Source organism: Malaya genurostris, chromosome 3, assembly GCF_030247185.1.
Source record: "Malaya genurostris strain Urasoe2022 chromosome 3, Malgen_1.1, whole genome shotgun sequence".
NCBI lineage: Eukaryota > Metazoa > Arthropoda > Insecta > Diptera > Culicidae > Malaya > Malaya genurostris.
This window is the reverse complement of record NC_080572.1, coordinates 260,724,217-260,739,677: the sequence shown is the minus strand read 5'-3', so window position 1 is coordinate 260,739,677 and position 15,461 is coordinate 260,724,217. Positions and strand designations below refer to the sequence as shown.

At 37.6% G+C, this 15,461-nt stretch overlaps 1 protein-coding gene across 1 annotated transcript in view; it reads left to right on the top strand.

Annotated features, from left to right (window-relative positions):
- The window catches only part of LOC131433651 (putative uncharacterized protein DDB_G0277255), a 361,411-nt gene that overhangs the window by 327,178 nt on the left and 18,772 nt on the right, over positions 1 to 15,461 (top strand). The window lies entirely within an intron of this gene.

Sequence of the window (15,461 nt, the reverse complement as noted above, 5' to 3'; positions counted from 1 at the left end):
CCAGAAAGTAGCTGACGTACGGGCAAAAATTTCGCATCATTATTCATTCGTCATAAAAGATTAGCAGCTGAAGATAGTGGGAGAGTTCTGGTTCCAGCTCCTAAGAAGAACAATCTTAATAATAATAATAATAATAATAGTAATAATAAATGGTTTTCATATAAAATTCAAATTTTTTTGGGCGTGGCCATCCTCATGCTGAAGCCGGTCGGGAGATGCATTTCCTGTCCACGGATGGTGGCGGTGGTGGAAGAAGGGGGGAGACGATAACTGACCCCTTTTAACATGATTTCGCAGAAGCATCAATTCAGCCAGGACGCACATTTGCATTTGAAATCAACGATTTTTTTGTGTGTGTGTCTTCTGTTGCTCGCTCTACTATGGTTGCAACTGCTTCGATTATTTATATGAACCAGAGTGCAGTTTACCTACTCCTCCGCCGCACCGGCCACGTCTCGATTGTTGTACCGTAGTACCGTACTACTGGCTGCAAATTCGCAGTATCGGCCGTAGTTGCTGTGGCGGCTCAGTAGTGCTAACAGCAGCCAAAGCGGCAGAGTGATTCCATTTTCTGCTGGCTCATTTGCACATCATGAATAATCATATCTGCTCACACTTTGGAGCTTGAGCTGGAGCTGAAGCTGGTGTGGTGGTGGATTAAACCTGTTGGTGGTGTATAATACAATCCGAATCGAAAGGAGCAGGCAGGCTACGGTGGAGGATACCGGCGGGTGGTGCTGACTCGTAAATGTCTCCCCCGCTGATGCCGCTTGGCTTGGACTCCTCGAAACGAGGAAGAAACATGAGTGTGACTATCATTCCGGGCAGAACGTGATGAATGCGTAAATTTGAGCCTCCGCCGCTCCAGGGAGTCTGCAAAGTTCTAAACATTGGAACGCCTACGTGACGCGAGCAGATAGAGATCCAGCCGAAGGAGCAATGTCTTCCGCATGCATCGGCGCGCTTTTTTTTTTACTTTTTGTTATTTTTCGTTACGATTCTCCATCGTTTCGATCGAAACCGAACAGGAAAAAAACCCGTTAAAATGTGATTAAATTGAGCTCGGTGGATTTCGCTCTGTTCACGAATTCTTATTCACGATTGGAACAGTAGCGAAGGGTACCGTAAAGCGAAATCATTCGTACCGGCAAACTGGTTCCCGCTGGCCGGGGCCTTATATGGACCCAAGAAGGACAAACTCGCGCTCACGAAGGGGAGCGCAAATAAAGCACAAACATACACGCTAACGCTAGACACCAACGGTCGAATCACTTCCTAGTTCTGAACGAGGCGCGTGTGGTAAACACTTCAGGGAAGTCGATGCGCGAATACCTAATGAACCGCAATCGGAGGAGACGACGCGACCGTTGCAGTTTCATGCATCAATGCGCTGCTCCAGCGAAGAGGCTCTCGGTGGCATCGATGGCAGGAATGGTACTGCGGCGGCGGAGCAGATCAGAACCGAATCGGCATAGCAATGCAACTGCAAAATGACACTAATGAGCGCTCTCTCGTCACGCTTCAACGAGGTGATGATCGATTGGACAGTTATTGTAAGTCGGGTCGAACAATCAACCGTGTGGCCTCCGTGCTGCTGCTGCTGCTCCACGTTGATCTAACGCAATTATGGTGCGTCACGATGTCGATCCTAACGGGCGATGCGGGATTAGTGTGGCTTAGGTTGGCAGGGCTTCGACCGGAAAGTGTGCTGGGCCGTCGTAAAAAAAAATAGCAGAACCGCAATAGTTTCAATTATTTTATATGTGTCTGTTAGAAGAAAGAAAAAACGGCCCCAACGAAATATTTAAACCCGTGGTTCCAGTAGTTTGCGAAAATATCAAATTATCAAAATTATCATGCCCGATTTTGTCGATATCAATCATCACTATCGATGATTATGATCACTTGAAGAGAGTATGGACAAAATCTCATCTTGGTCAATATCACAATAGTTCCACAAAACTCACACGTGATAATGAAACGATAATCATTCAAAATCATTCTCGTATACAAGTAGTTCGCTTCCATAACATAAACTCTGAACCAATTAATGTAACATCTGGCGTACCTCAGGGCTTTCACCTAGGGCCTCTTCTTTTCATTTTACATATAAACGACATTTCCTTTATACTCAAAAATCTAAAAGTGCTCATATATGCAAACGACATGAAACTCTTCATGGAAAATAAAGATATCAACGACGCTGTAATATTCCAGAACGAAATCAATCTATTCCACATTTGGTGCTGCAAAAGTCTACTTCAACTTAATGTAAAAAAATGCAAATCAATAACTTTCAGTAGGAAAAACAAAACCCATTCTGTAGACATATTTTCAGGAAATCAAATAGTAGAAAAAAGTAAAATTGTACGAGATTTAGGTGTAATCTTGGACTCCAAACTAACATTTGTGGAACATTAACAGATCGGCTGAAAAGTTAGTATCGTTTCTATGAGAGGGCGCCACTAGAATTAAATCCATACCATTTTCAGTTAGTACCAACCTTCAAAAGATACGTGTATAAATTTGACAGCTGTCTGATTATTAGTTTGTGAGATATTGCATTTTGAGTGAAGCTACTTTTGTTATTGTGAACAAAATGGAAAAAAAGGAATTTCGTGTGTTGATGAAACACTACTTTTTGATGAAAAAAAGTGCCGCCGATACCAAAAAATGGCTTGATGAGTGTTATCCAGACTCTGCACTGGGCGAAGCAACAATTCGTAAGTGGTTTGCAAAATTTCGTACTGGTCATATGAGCACCGAAGACGATGAACGCAGTGGACGTCCAAAAGAGGCTGTTACCGATGAAAACGTGAAAAAAATCCACAAAATGATTTTCAATGACCGTAAAGTGAGGTTGATCGAGATAGCTGACACCCTAAAGATATCAAAGGAACGTGTTGAACATATTATTCACGAATATTTGGATATGAGAAAGCTTTGTGCAAAATGGGTGCTGCGTGAGCTCACAATCAATCAAAAACAACAACGAATTGATGATTCTGAGCAGTGTTTGGAGCTGTTATATCGAAATAAAACCGATTTTTTCGTCGATATATAACAATGGACGAAACATGGATCCATCACTTCACTCCGGAGTCCAATCGACAGTCAGCTGAGTGGACTGCACGCGATGAACCGAACCCAAAGCGTGGAAAGACTCAACAATCGGCCGGTAAGGTTATGGCGTCTGTATTTTGGGATTCGCATGGTATAATTTTCATCGACTACCTTGAAAAGGAAAAAACCATCAACAGTGACTATTATATAGCGTTATTAGACCGTTTGAAGGACGAAATTTCAAAAAACGGCCTCATTTGAAGAAGAAAAAAGTTTTGTTTCATCAAGGCAATGCACCTTGTCACAAGTCGATGAAAACCATGCTGAAATTGAACGAATTGGGCTTCGAATTGCTCCCTCATCCACCGTATTCTCCAGATTTGGCCCCCAGTGACTTTTTCCTGTTCTCAGATCTCAAGAGAATGCTCGCTGGTAAAAACTTTAGAAGCAATGAAGAGGTAATCGCTGAAACTGAGGCCTATTTTGAGGCAAAGGACAAATCGTACTACAAAAATGGTATCGAAAAGTTGGAAGATCGCCATAATCGCTGTATCGCCTCTGATGGCAATTATGTTGAATAATAAAAACGAATTTTGGCAAAAAAATGTGTGTTTCTGTTAAACGATACGAACTTTTCAGCCGAACTGTTACAACACAATAACCAATAATCAACAAACCGTATGCTGGGCTTTATTAAACGCTTAAGTCATAATTTCCAAGACCCTTATACCATATAATTGCTATATAGTACATATGTCAGACCCATTTTGGAATATTGCTGCCTTGTTTGGAATCCGTATAACATAATTAACGAAGAGTTATGAATATTTACCAAAACAATTTCTTTTATATGCACTTCGTATATTAAACTGAACAGCATTTCCTCTACCATAATATGAAGCACGCTGCACGCTGCATCAATATACAAACACTTAAAGTACGCCGCGACTTTGCAATGCTTTCTTTTATCAGCGACATTATTATCGCAATGAAATTTTTATATACCTAGCCGTCAACTACGTTATTTTTAGAAAGACATACTAGAACAAATTATGCAAAATATAGTCCACACGGAACCACCTGCGATCCCATTTCAACCAGAATATTAGTTGATTTTCTGAATTCGATTGGTTAAAATTTGGTACAACTAATCGATTGTTGTTTTAACTAAACTGTCATTTTTGTTTTTCGATTAGCAGAAACGATGGTTGAAACAACTAATTTAACTGTTTAAAAAAAAAATGCTGTCAATTAGTGAGGACACATACCTTTCAATTTCAACAAATATTTTAGTTGAAATAACAGGTGTTGTTATTGAAACAAAATTCTGTTAGTTTTAAAATAAATCGGTTTTATTTGTTTTAGACATTGCAAATAGTTGAATCAACTCGAACAATGTGATTGATTTGCAAAAAAAATCAAAATATACTTACTGATACACGTCATGATCTATTTGAAATAAGTTCGGTATGTTGAGATTCATGAAATAAATATCGTTGTTAAAATATAAACAGTATTTTATATTGACATGTAATATCATTAGGGCTGGGAAAACCACCGATCACTGCTGATTTCAAGTGATCTTAACCAAGGAATAAATTATCTTTACGAAATCAGAACTGATCTGATCTCTAAGTGATTTTGATTTTTGTATGACCATGTTCATGTCAAGTCGAGATCAGTAAAGATCTAAATTTAAAAAAAATACTTCTGATTCGATCGGAAATGATTGATGTAGAAAAACGTTTTCAATCAGCAAAAGTGCTCGGAGGGGCGAGTAAATTAGCGAAATTATTAAATTTACCTAAAATGAGTATTGAAAGATGATGCCTTCAAACGGTTGAACTAAAGTTATGCACTGATAATTTCAGTCAATTCATATGTGCATCAACTGCTGGGAATTGAAATTTTGCGACGGCAATTCAAACGCGTCATTCAATCGCAGCGCGTTCTGTGTGTTTGAAACCCTTCGCTACTGTTACTTTTATGAATGAAATTCGTGTCAAAAAGCGTTTTATTGCTAATGCATGAACATCATCATCGGTATCAAACAGGAAGTAAAACAGTCTGCTGGAAGTAAATCAATGATCGAATTTGAAGCATAAAATTTTTGCGCATACCTGAAAGATTACGAGATAATCATTCATTAAAATTTTCTAATTTGTCACCAAATCTTTTTCATCTTAAACAAGGTTAACTTTATCACAACACCGCTGTTAGATAAACACTTGCTATCATAAATTTCTCACATCGAATGAACACAATTCCACCAAACGCTTTAACCATCGATGTTGTTTTCATTGACATTTTGAAGCGACGCGAATAGATTTCAACTAAAAAAGTTGTTGATTTTGCATTGCGATTATTGTTTTGCTTTCAACTGTCTCCGGCATTTGACAGCAATCAAAACAACATATTTTTCAACTACTTGAATATATGCAAATCAAAAACCATATTGGTTGAAACAAAAAGAAATTAGTTAAATCAACTATCGCAAAAATCAAAAACTGCGATATCGCAATTTTATGATCGAAGGGTTCTCCGTGCGAGGGTGGTCCGAAAGTCACTGGGTTTTCTTCACCGAGTATTTTTATGTGGAACATTTCTGCTGTTACTCTGCTCTCCTGGTTCTCGATTCGCTCCAGTATACGAGTGTTGGCAAAGTCGAAGGCGTGTCCTTCTTGTTGTGTGTGTTGCGACAGTCACATGGACGGTCTAAAGTGCATGATCGTCATACCGTCGGCAATGAGGGAGTGAGTGATAGAATGAATGAGTAGTGTGAAATTTTTGTTGAATGTAAGTTGATTGGATGGTTTTGTGATTGTTAAGGAAATGTTTATTTGTGATGTATTCAATGAAATTTTTAAATTGTATGTAAATACTGACGATGAATATATGTTGTAGGCGTCCGACGATGGCTGAAGAACAGTAAGCCGAAACGTTATGCTGTACAAAAAGTAAAAAATGAATGTTTTCTTAATTCTCACCGAAAAGAAGCAACAAATAATTAAAATCTACTTGTATGTTTTGTTTTCAACTATGATAGTTTTATTTGATCGAATCTGTAAAAAGATGATGGAGCTTGTTTTATACGCACACATTGTTAACGTTACCCATACGCTTGCAAGCTATCTTTTTTCATAAGAAATTTTTACTGCACTTGCAGAATGGCTCGCTGGAAGAGCATTTCTAATTTTCAAGAATGTTACTGACAAGGATGGCTTTTATCGTATCAAATAACGCTCACTGGCAACTCTTCACACGATTGAAACAGTGCCATCAAAGAGATACGGATATCATCGCAACTCAGTTCTTGTAGCATTTTCTACCGGATTAAAAATGTCAAACTCGAGTTTTTTTTTTTTTTTATTTAAAATAACTATTTATTGGAATATGAGTTAAAATTAAATTATTTAGATTTAAATTGGGTGTTCAGCCACAAGTGGTGACTTTTCAGCCCTGTTATATATATATATATGATTTGGTTATTACCATGAAGACATCATTTGCTTCCGCAATTCTGAGATTTTTGTGTAGGGAAAATTCTAAACCTACTTGTATTGTGTAATGGGGAAATGGAACTTATATACTAACTTACTAACTAATACAGAGAGCGAATCGATTCAATTGAAGATTGCATCGATTTTTGTCGGAATTTGCTTATAATATTATGTGACATTACATCTAATGGTTCTATATTCGTGAGTCTGTGTAACTCATTTGTACTAAACCAGGGAGGACGCTTCAGAATCATTTTCAGAATTTTATTCTGAATCCTTTGAAGCGTTTTCTTCCTGGTGGAACAACAACTTGACCAAATTGGTACCGCATAAAGCATGGCTGGTCTGAAAATTTGTTTATAAATTAACAATTTGTTTTTTAGACAGAGCTTAGAATTTCTGTTTATAAGAGGATATAAACATTTACTATATTTATTACACTTTGCCTGGATTCCTTCAATGTGATCCTTGAAAGTGAGTTTTTTGTCATACGTTAAACCTAAGTATTTAGCTTGATCAGACCATGTCAATTCCAAGCCATTCAATTTGAGAATGTGATTATTGTTTGGTTTAAGAAAAGAAGCTCTTGGCTTATGAGGAAAGATAATTATTTGCGTTTTTGCTGCATTTGGGTCAATTTTCCATTTTGACAGATAATCACTGAAAATATTTAAACTTCTTTGTAGGCGACTGCAGATCACTCTTAGATTTATACCTGTGGCTAACAGACTTGTGTCGTCACAGAATAGCGATTTCTGACAACCAACGGGTAGATTTGGAAGATCAGAAGTGAAAATATTATACAAGATTGGAGCTACACTCGAACCCTGAGGAACACCGGCTCGTACGGGTAGCAATTCAGATTTACAATTCTGATAGCTAACCTGAAGAGTACGATCAGTTAAATAATTTTGAATCATTTTGATCAAATAAATAGGAAACTGGAAATCAGACATTTTTGCTATTAAACCTTTGTGCCAAACACTGTCGAATGCTTTTTCTATGTCTAGAAGAGCAACTCCAGTGGATAACCCAGAAGATTTATTTGTTTTTATCATGTTCGTAACTCTTACAAGTTGATGAGTAGTTGAATGTTCATGACGAAATCCAAACTGCTCTGGTAAAAAAATTGAATTCTCATTTATATGAGTCATCATTCTCAACAAGATAATTTTTTCAAAAAGTTTACTGATAGAAGAAAGTAAGCTAATTGGTCGATAGCTTGATGTTTCTGCTGGGTTTTTATCAGGTTTTAGGATAGGAATTACTTTAGCGTTTTTCCATCTTTTTGGGAAGTAAGCTAATGAAAAACACTTGTTGAAAATTTTAACCAGGAGTCTCAAGGCAACATCGGGAAGATTTTTAATAAGAATATTAAAAATTCCATCATTACCAGGAGCCTTCATGTTTTTGAGTTTCCTAATAATTGATTTAATTTTATCAAAATTCGTCTCAATAATGTCATCGTGTGATAACACTTGGGTTGAAATATGATCATACTTCAGTGAGACTTCATTTTCAATAGGACTCACAACGTTTAAATTAAAATTGTGGACACTCTCGAACTGCTGAGCTAGCTTTTGAGCTTTTTCACCATTTGTAAGAAGTATTTGATTTCCTTCCTTGAGAGCAGGAATTGGTTTCTGAGGTTTCTTAAGAACCTTAGAAAGTTTCCAGAAAGGTTTAGAATATGGTTTAATTTGTTCAACTTCTTTAGCGAAATTTTCATTTCGCAAAAGAGTAAATCTATGTTTAATTTCTTTTTGTAAATCCTTAACTATGTTTTTCATAGCAGGATCACGAGAACGTTGATATTGTCGTCGACGAACATTCTTCAACCGAATGAGCAGTTGAAGATTGTCATCGATGATAGGAGAATTTAATTTAGCTTGAGCTTTGGGAACTGAAAGATTTCTAGCTTCGATAATATAATGATTCAAATTATCAATTGCTGTGTCGATGTCCGCAGAATTTTCTAAAATAGTTTCATCATCCACATGATTTTCAATGTGAGATCTGTAATCCAACCAATTAGCTCTATGATAGTTGAAAATATAACTAATTGGATTAATTATGGCTTCGTTGGAAAGTCTGAATGTTACTGGAAGATGATCTGAGTCAAAGTCAGCATGTGTAATCGGTTCACTACAAATGTGACTTTGATCTGTTAGAACCAGATCAATTGTAGACGGGTTTTTCACGGATGAGAAACAAGTAGGATTACTGGGATGAAGAACTGTGAAGTAACCAGCTGAGAGTTGATTATGAAGTATTTTACCATTACTGTTATTTTGCCTACAATTCCACTGGACATGCTTAGCATTTAAGTCCCCTATTACGAAAAATTTCGATCGATATCATGTGAGTTTTTGTAAATCGCATTTAAAGAAATTTAATTGTTCGCCGGTGCATTGGAATGGCAAATATGCTCCAGCGATGAAATAAATTCCATGAATGGTTTCAACTTCGATTCCCAAGCTTTCAATAACTTTAGTATTGAAAGAAGGTAAAATTCGATGTTTAATTTGCCGTTGGACAAAAATGGCAACTCCACCACCCATTCCAGTAAACCTGTCAAATCGATGAACCACATAATGTGGATTACTTTTCAATTTTACATTTGGTTTAAGAAAAGTTTCTGTCACAATGGCAATATGAATTTTGTGAACTTTGAGAAAATTATAAAATTCATCTTCACTCGATTTCAAAGATCGAGCATTCCAATTTAAAATATTCAAATAATTATTTAACATCACTGGTAAATTTTAAATTCATTATAATATTATTTGCAAATTTCCATCCGATTTGAAATGCTTCAAAAAGTGATGAGGTCGAATTCATTTGGATGATCATTTGAAAAAGTTGATCTTGTAGGTAGATCATTTTATTTTCAGTTATATCGCCTAAATCGACTTCATTTAAAGAAGCGAATGGTATTGAAGGAATATTTGTAGGTAGACTGCCATTAGAAGAAGATGATTTGGCCGGTCTACCTATTAATAAATTGTTTTCGTTAGAAGAAGAACTGCAAGGCGGTCCTGTGTTTTGATTATTTACATTAGAAGAAATAGGTGATAGATTTCTACCTAATATACCAGCATAACTGACATTAGAAGAAGATGATGACGAGGTCGATCTACCTGTCAATAAATTGTTTTCGTTAGAAGACGAATTTTCAGGCGTACCTGTTTTTTGTTTAGAAGAAATCAGTGCCTTAAAAGAATTAGGCGTGGCACCTGTAACGGTTTTCTGATTTTCAGGTATGTTCTGTAAATTTAAGGTCGTTGATTTGACTTGTTGTCGAAGCGAACGAGCGTTTAATATTTTTTCCCTGACAGGACATTTCAAAAAATTGGATTTATGATTTCCATTGCAATTTGAACATGAAAATTCATCAGTGGTTTCATTCATTGGACAAACGTCTTTCGAATGCGATTTACCACAATTCAAACACCGTATATCCATATGACAATTTTTGGTTCCATGACCGAAGCCTTGGCAACGACGACATTGCGTTAAGTTTGCAATACGATTATGCCGTTTATAATGTTCCCAATGAATTTTAATGTGGGAAATGAAACGTACTTTTTCTAAAATTTTCAAATTGTTTACATCACTTCGATTGAAGTGTATTAGGTAAAGTTCATGGGAAATTCCAGAGCGTGGTTTAGAAGTACCATTCGCTCTTTTTTTCATAAGTATTACTTGGGAAGGGGCAAAACCAAGCAGTTCTTTTAGTTCATTTTTAATTTCATCAATACTTTGATCATTTGATAATCCTTTCAAGACAGCCTTGAAGGGTCTGTCTGATTTTATATCATATGAATAAAATTTATGAAGTTTCTCGGACAAATATCGAATAAGACGTTCGTAATCTTCCAATCCACCCACCAAGACTCGACATTCTCCTCTTCGTCCGATTTGAAATGAGACTTTTACTTCCGGGAGAAAAGTAGAAAGCTCAGTACGGAATGCTTTAAAGTCGGAAATCATCACCGTCACTGGTGGCATAGATTGATGTTTCTTCCCAGAACGACAAGCGTCCATTTTGGGAATTTTTGAAGAACTTTCTTCTATGTCGCTACAATCGGATTCAGGAAGAATCTCGTAAATATTGTTAGACGGCATAGGATCAACGGAAGGGAAATCCGTCCGTTGTCTTTTATTTTTACATTCAGATTCTATAAGATCGTGAATGTTATTAGATAAATGTTGAATAACGGATTGTGATTTATTCCGTATTGAATTATTTTTAGCCTTAGGCTTGTTGCCTTCCCGGTTGGACGCAGGCATTTTTGAAATTTTAAATTAAATTAACTAGGCTAAATTAGTCTTCGATTAGACCCCTAGCTAGCCTTAAAAAAGGCTGATTAATTTCTTAGTCACTCTAATATCACTCTTTGTATCACTTAGTCACTCTAATATCACTCTTTGTATCACTTAGTTAGTGATTCAGGTAGCCTTGAAAAAGACTGAAGCCTTGAATCAATGAAACTCTAGGTAGCCAGAAAAAAAAATCCAGGAGCCAAGAGCTATACGCGTGCGGTGCGAACGACTGTTCAACACCGACTGACAAACTCGAGTTTTTGTAGCATTTTCTACCGGATTAAAAATGTTGTATACAATATAGATAGCAATATAGCAGCTTCTTTCAAATTTTCGGCAATCACCAACACTGGTTACTGATAAGCTTGATGCTAAAGATGCACTTTCAAGAGAATGCAAATACTACAGAGTAAAAAAACAATTGTAATTTACAAGTGACGCTAATCCACATATGACACAATTCACAAGAACGTAATCCGTGAAGCGACAGAATTTTACAAGAATGATATAAATATACGTCAAACAAACCCCGCCTTTCAAGCAAACGTGTATATTTACATGTTTTATCACTTAGAAATATGTCAGAATGCTTTGAATATAAGTTAGATTTACTGTAAAATTGAGTCATTTTTGACGCTCATATATGTCGGTCTCAGAAGACGTAAGTTTACACGATTCTTTCTAGGTGTGTAGTTGACGACTGAGTATATACAAATTTAAAGGCGATAATAATGGAGCTGATTGAATGCGTTGAGAATAATGTCGCTGATAAAATAAAGTCGCAATGCAAAGTCGCGGCGTTCTTTAAGTGTGTATATATTGATGAGCATGCAGCGTGCTTCATATGATGGTAGAGGAAATGCTGTTCAGTTTAATTTACGAAGTGCATATAAAAAAAATTGTTTTTATATCGGTTCAATGCGTTCCTCGTGAATAATGTTAAATGGATTCCATACTAGGCTGCAATATTCCAAAATGGGTCTGACATATGTACTATATAGCAATTTTATAGTATATGGGTCTTGGAAATTATGACTGAAGCGTTTGATAAAGCCCATGATACTATTTGCTTTATTGATTATTGTATTGTAATGTTCCACAAATGTTAGTTTGGAGTCTAAGATTTCTTAAAAACACGTGTACAGAATTGGTTTCGTTTTTCCTACTGAAAGTTGTTGAGCTATATTTTTTTTACATTGAGTTGGAGAAGACTTTTGCAGCACCAAATGTGGAATAGATTGATTCCGTTCTGAAATATCACAGCGTCGTTGATATTTTTAAGTTTCATGTCGTCTGCATATTTAAGCACTTTTAGATTTTTGAGTATAACGGAAATGTCGTTTATATGTAAAATGAAAAGAAGAGGCCCTAGTTGAGAGCCCTGAGGTACGCCAGATGTTACATTAATTGGTTCCGAATTTATGTTTTAGAAGCGAACTACTTGTACACGATTCGTGAAGTATGATTTAAGCCACTCCAGAAGGCCATGTTATATGCCATATTTTTGTAGTTCGAATGAGTATAGAAGTAATGGTGTGTCAATCAGAGTTACCATATTCACAGATTTTACAGATTTTTCGCCTATTTTGTCGCACAGATTCTGTGTTACAGAACGCAAATTTTATCAGAATTCTCAGATTTTTACAGATTTTTATGAATATTTCATAAAATGGCAGATTTCCAAAATGTTTTTCACAGATTATGATCGACAACTTGCAACACAGATGGTACACAGATTTTTCGAGTTGAAACACAGATTTGAAAATGGCAACTCTGGTGTTTACTAAAGTCGGTGTAATGAGTTTCTACGTGGTAGCCAGCGTCCATTGCGTTCAGAGTCAATGTCACAAATTTTAGGAGATTTGTTGCGGGATAATGTAACTATTGCATCTTTATCCTACAAGACAGGGCCTCATAAGATGGATGATGTAGTGAAGATTTCACTCGCCGTTGAAAATTCGGATGCTGTGAATTGCCAGTCATCAAGTATCTCGGACGAGCTGGCTAGCTCTGGTACCACGAATGGAAGATCCAATTCTATCACTGTCATCTAGTTGGGTATAGCACAAGATTCGTTCTAGGGCTGTATCCAAACATGCCAGCTTATGGCACAGCTTGCAAATTTGCGCTCAGCCAACAGCATTTTTACCAGATTTAAATCTGAAAATGTCAAAACGTCTTTTGAGTTTTTCCAAGCATCATTGCAGGCTTCTGGTCAAAGCTCTGACTGGACTTTGCAAACTAAACCATCACATGGCTACTATTCAGTGTGCTGAGTATTATTTTTGTTAGTTGAAACTGTGTATGGTGAGCTAAAATTGAAGGATATTCTATAGTTTCGCACCAAATATTCTATAGTCACAGCTGCAGAACTCCTTTTTAGATGCCGACTAACATCATTATCGTTTATTTGCAAGTTGGGTGCTTCAGGTTGTACAACAAACTCGTCGCGAAGCCATATTCCATTGAATCGCTCTGATCCGATAATAGTCATTATAACGGTATTACAATGACACCCACGTGTGCTCGAGTTTGGAGAAGATTTATTGGTTTTTCGCGAATGACATCGTGATTTACCGTGTAACTATCCTTCGGTACGATAAAAACGTGAATGAAAAATTTCCAAAAATCAAACAGATTTCGTGTTTTTTTTTTCTTACTCTGTCAGTTGGGCGGTGGGTGGCAGAATGGGAATCGTTTCTGCACCATTAACGTCCACCGTATTTGCGTGTTGAATATTTGTTACCATGTAGCGAAGCAGCGAATTCCGAACTGAACAATTGAATCGATCTGCGCGAGAGTGATGTAAATCGTATTGGCCCTAGGCTGCTACAATAATTGGCCGAATGTTTCGTGTTGTGCCGAGCTTTTTCCTTTCCATGTGGCATCACAACCCGGTTGACGATAGGATTTTGACCGCAGGTCTTACATGGAACCATTTTGCAATGAGAAGCAAAATCTGCGATTGATTGCTAAATTTGCCTATTGCAAAAAACGATGGAACACATTGTTGCACCAGCCAGCCGGAAAGGGATGCTCGGAAACTAATGCTGTTAGAGGAGGTTTTCGTTCGAAACAGTGATCGTGACAATGATTGTGATCATCATGCACTCTCTCCCTCTCTATGGCACAGTGCGGACGGAACATTATTGGGGACCACTACAAAAAAAAAAAAAGAAATGCACTCGTTCGTGTCCACCTCCCGGGCATTTTGCAACAGCAGCAGGTAGGTGCGTACTGCCGCTACTGATTCACACAGCAAAACAAAAAAAAATCATAAGACCTAATTTTGCGATCATGTTTTCAGCATGTAACCGCGAACCGAAAGCCGTCCGATGGAAAGCCTCCGGATTTGTTTCTGTTGGAGACTTCTTTTTTCTTCCTCCCATCCGCTTTCCCGCTCATGGTCCCCAGTCACCACGCGAACGGCCGTTCGTTAGTTCCGTTCCGTTCCGTTCATTCAGCGACCATTTCTGTCATGTGTGTAATTCTATTATGTTTAGCTCGGATTTGCTGCCGTTGCTGGCGCTCCCGGATGGCACCGGTGGTGAGTCACGTTCCGGAGCCGTTTTTGGGGAACAAGCTGAGCGAGGATCCACCCGGGTTATAAATTATACTTTACAACAGTTAGTTATTTTTTTTTGTTTGCCACGCTCTAGAGTAGTGTATGAGGCGGATGAGGCGAACAGTTGGAGGAAAATCTAGCAACAAGAACAAAAACAAAAAAAAAGCATATTTGTTGTGTTTATCCAAATTATGGTTGAAGCATCGTACCGTCGCGATGAGGGAGCTGATGAATACTAAAAAAAAAGAAAATAATCGCTCAGCTGTTGAGAGAGTATTAAAACGTAACTTTTTTTTGATTATTTTAATTTTGCGCTTTCGCGAACTACGAGTACACTGAAACAACAACAAAAAAACAAAACTGAGTCATGCGCTTGGTGTGTATTTTAATGCGATGGGTTGTCAACCGCATGTGTATCACTGGGCTGGGCTTTGGGAAAGGTGGAAAAACGGTTTACGGTGCGTGGATGATTTTGGATTATCTTCTTTATTTTTTGGGGACTTGTCGGCTGGAAGAAACGGGAGATAATAATGCTCGCATGATCGAGAATATAGTGACAAGTTTTTGGCTAAACAATGCCCCTTCAATTTACGAAACTAACCGGTAACTCATCGCCAGCTTCGTCGAAATCATGCACCACAGATGCACCAGACCATTGCCAAACCGATTTTTTGTTTTTGTTGATGCTTTCCCGGTTCGTCCGAGAGGGTATTAAACGGGTGGGACGGTTTAATCCGTTTAATACCCTCTTGGCCGCTAGTAGTTCCGGCGAAAAAAAAAACCGAAGGAAACCAAACATTCGTGTTTGGTGGCAGCTGGGTGTGCACATCTGCATCGGAAAGCGAAATGCGAAGCCTTCAAAGCGTGAAAGCCTGTCTCGCTGGTTTGGGAGTTGCGTTCACTCCGTTGATTTTTTTCCGTCTATTTCAGTTTTTTTTTTGCGCTTCGAAACTTCCCCGGGACCCCCCGGACATTTGAAATAATTCCAATATGCATGCATGGTTGCG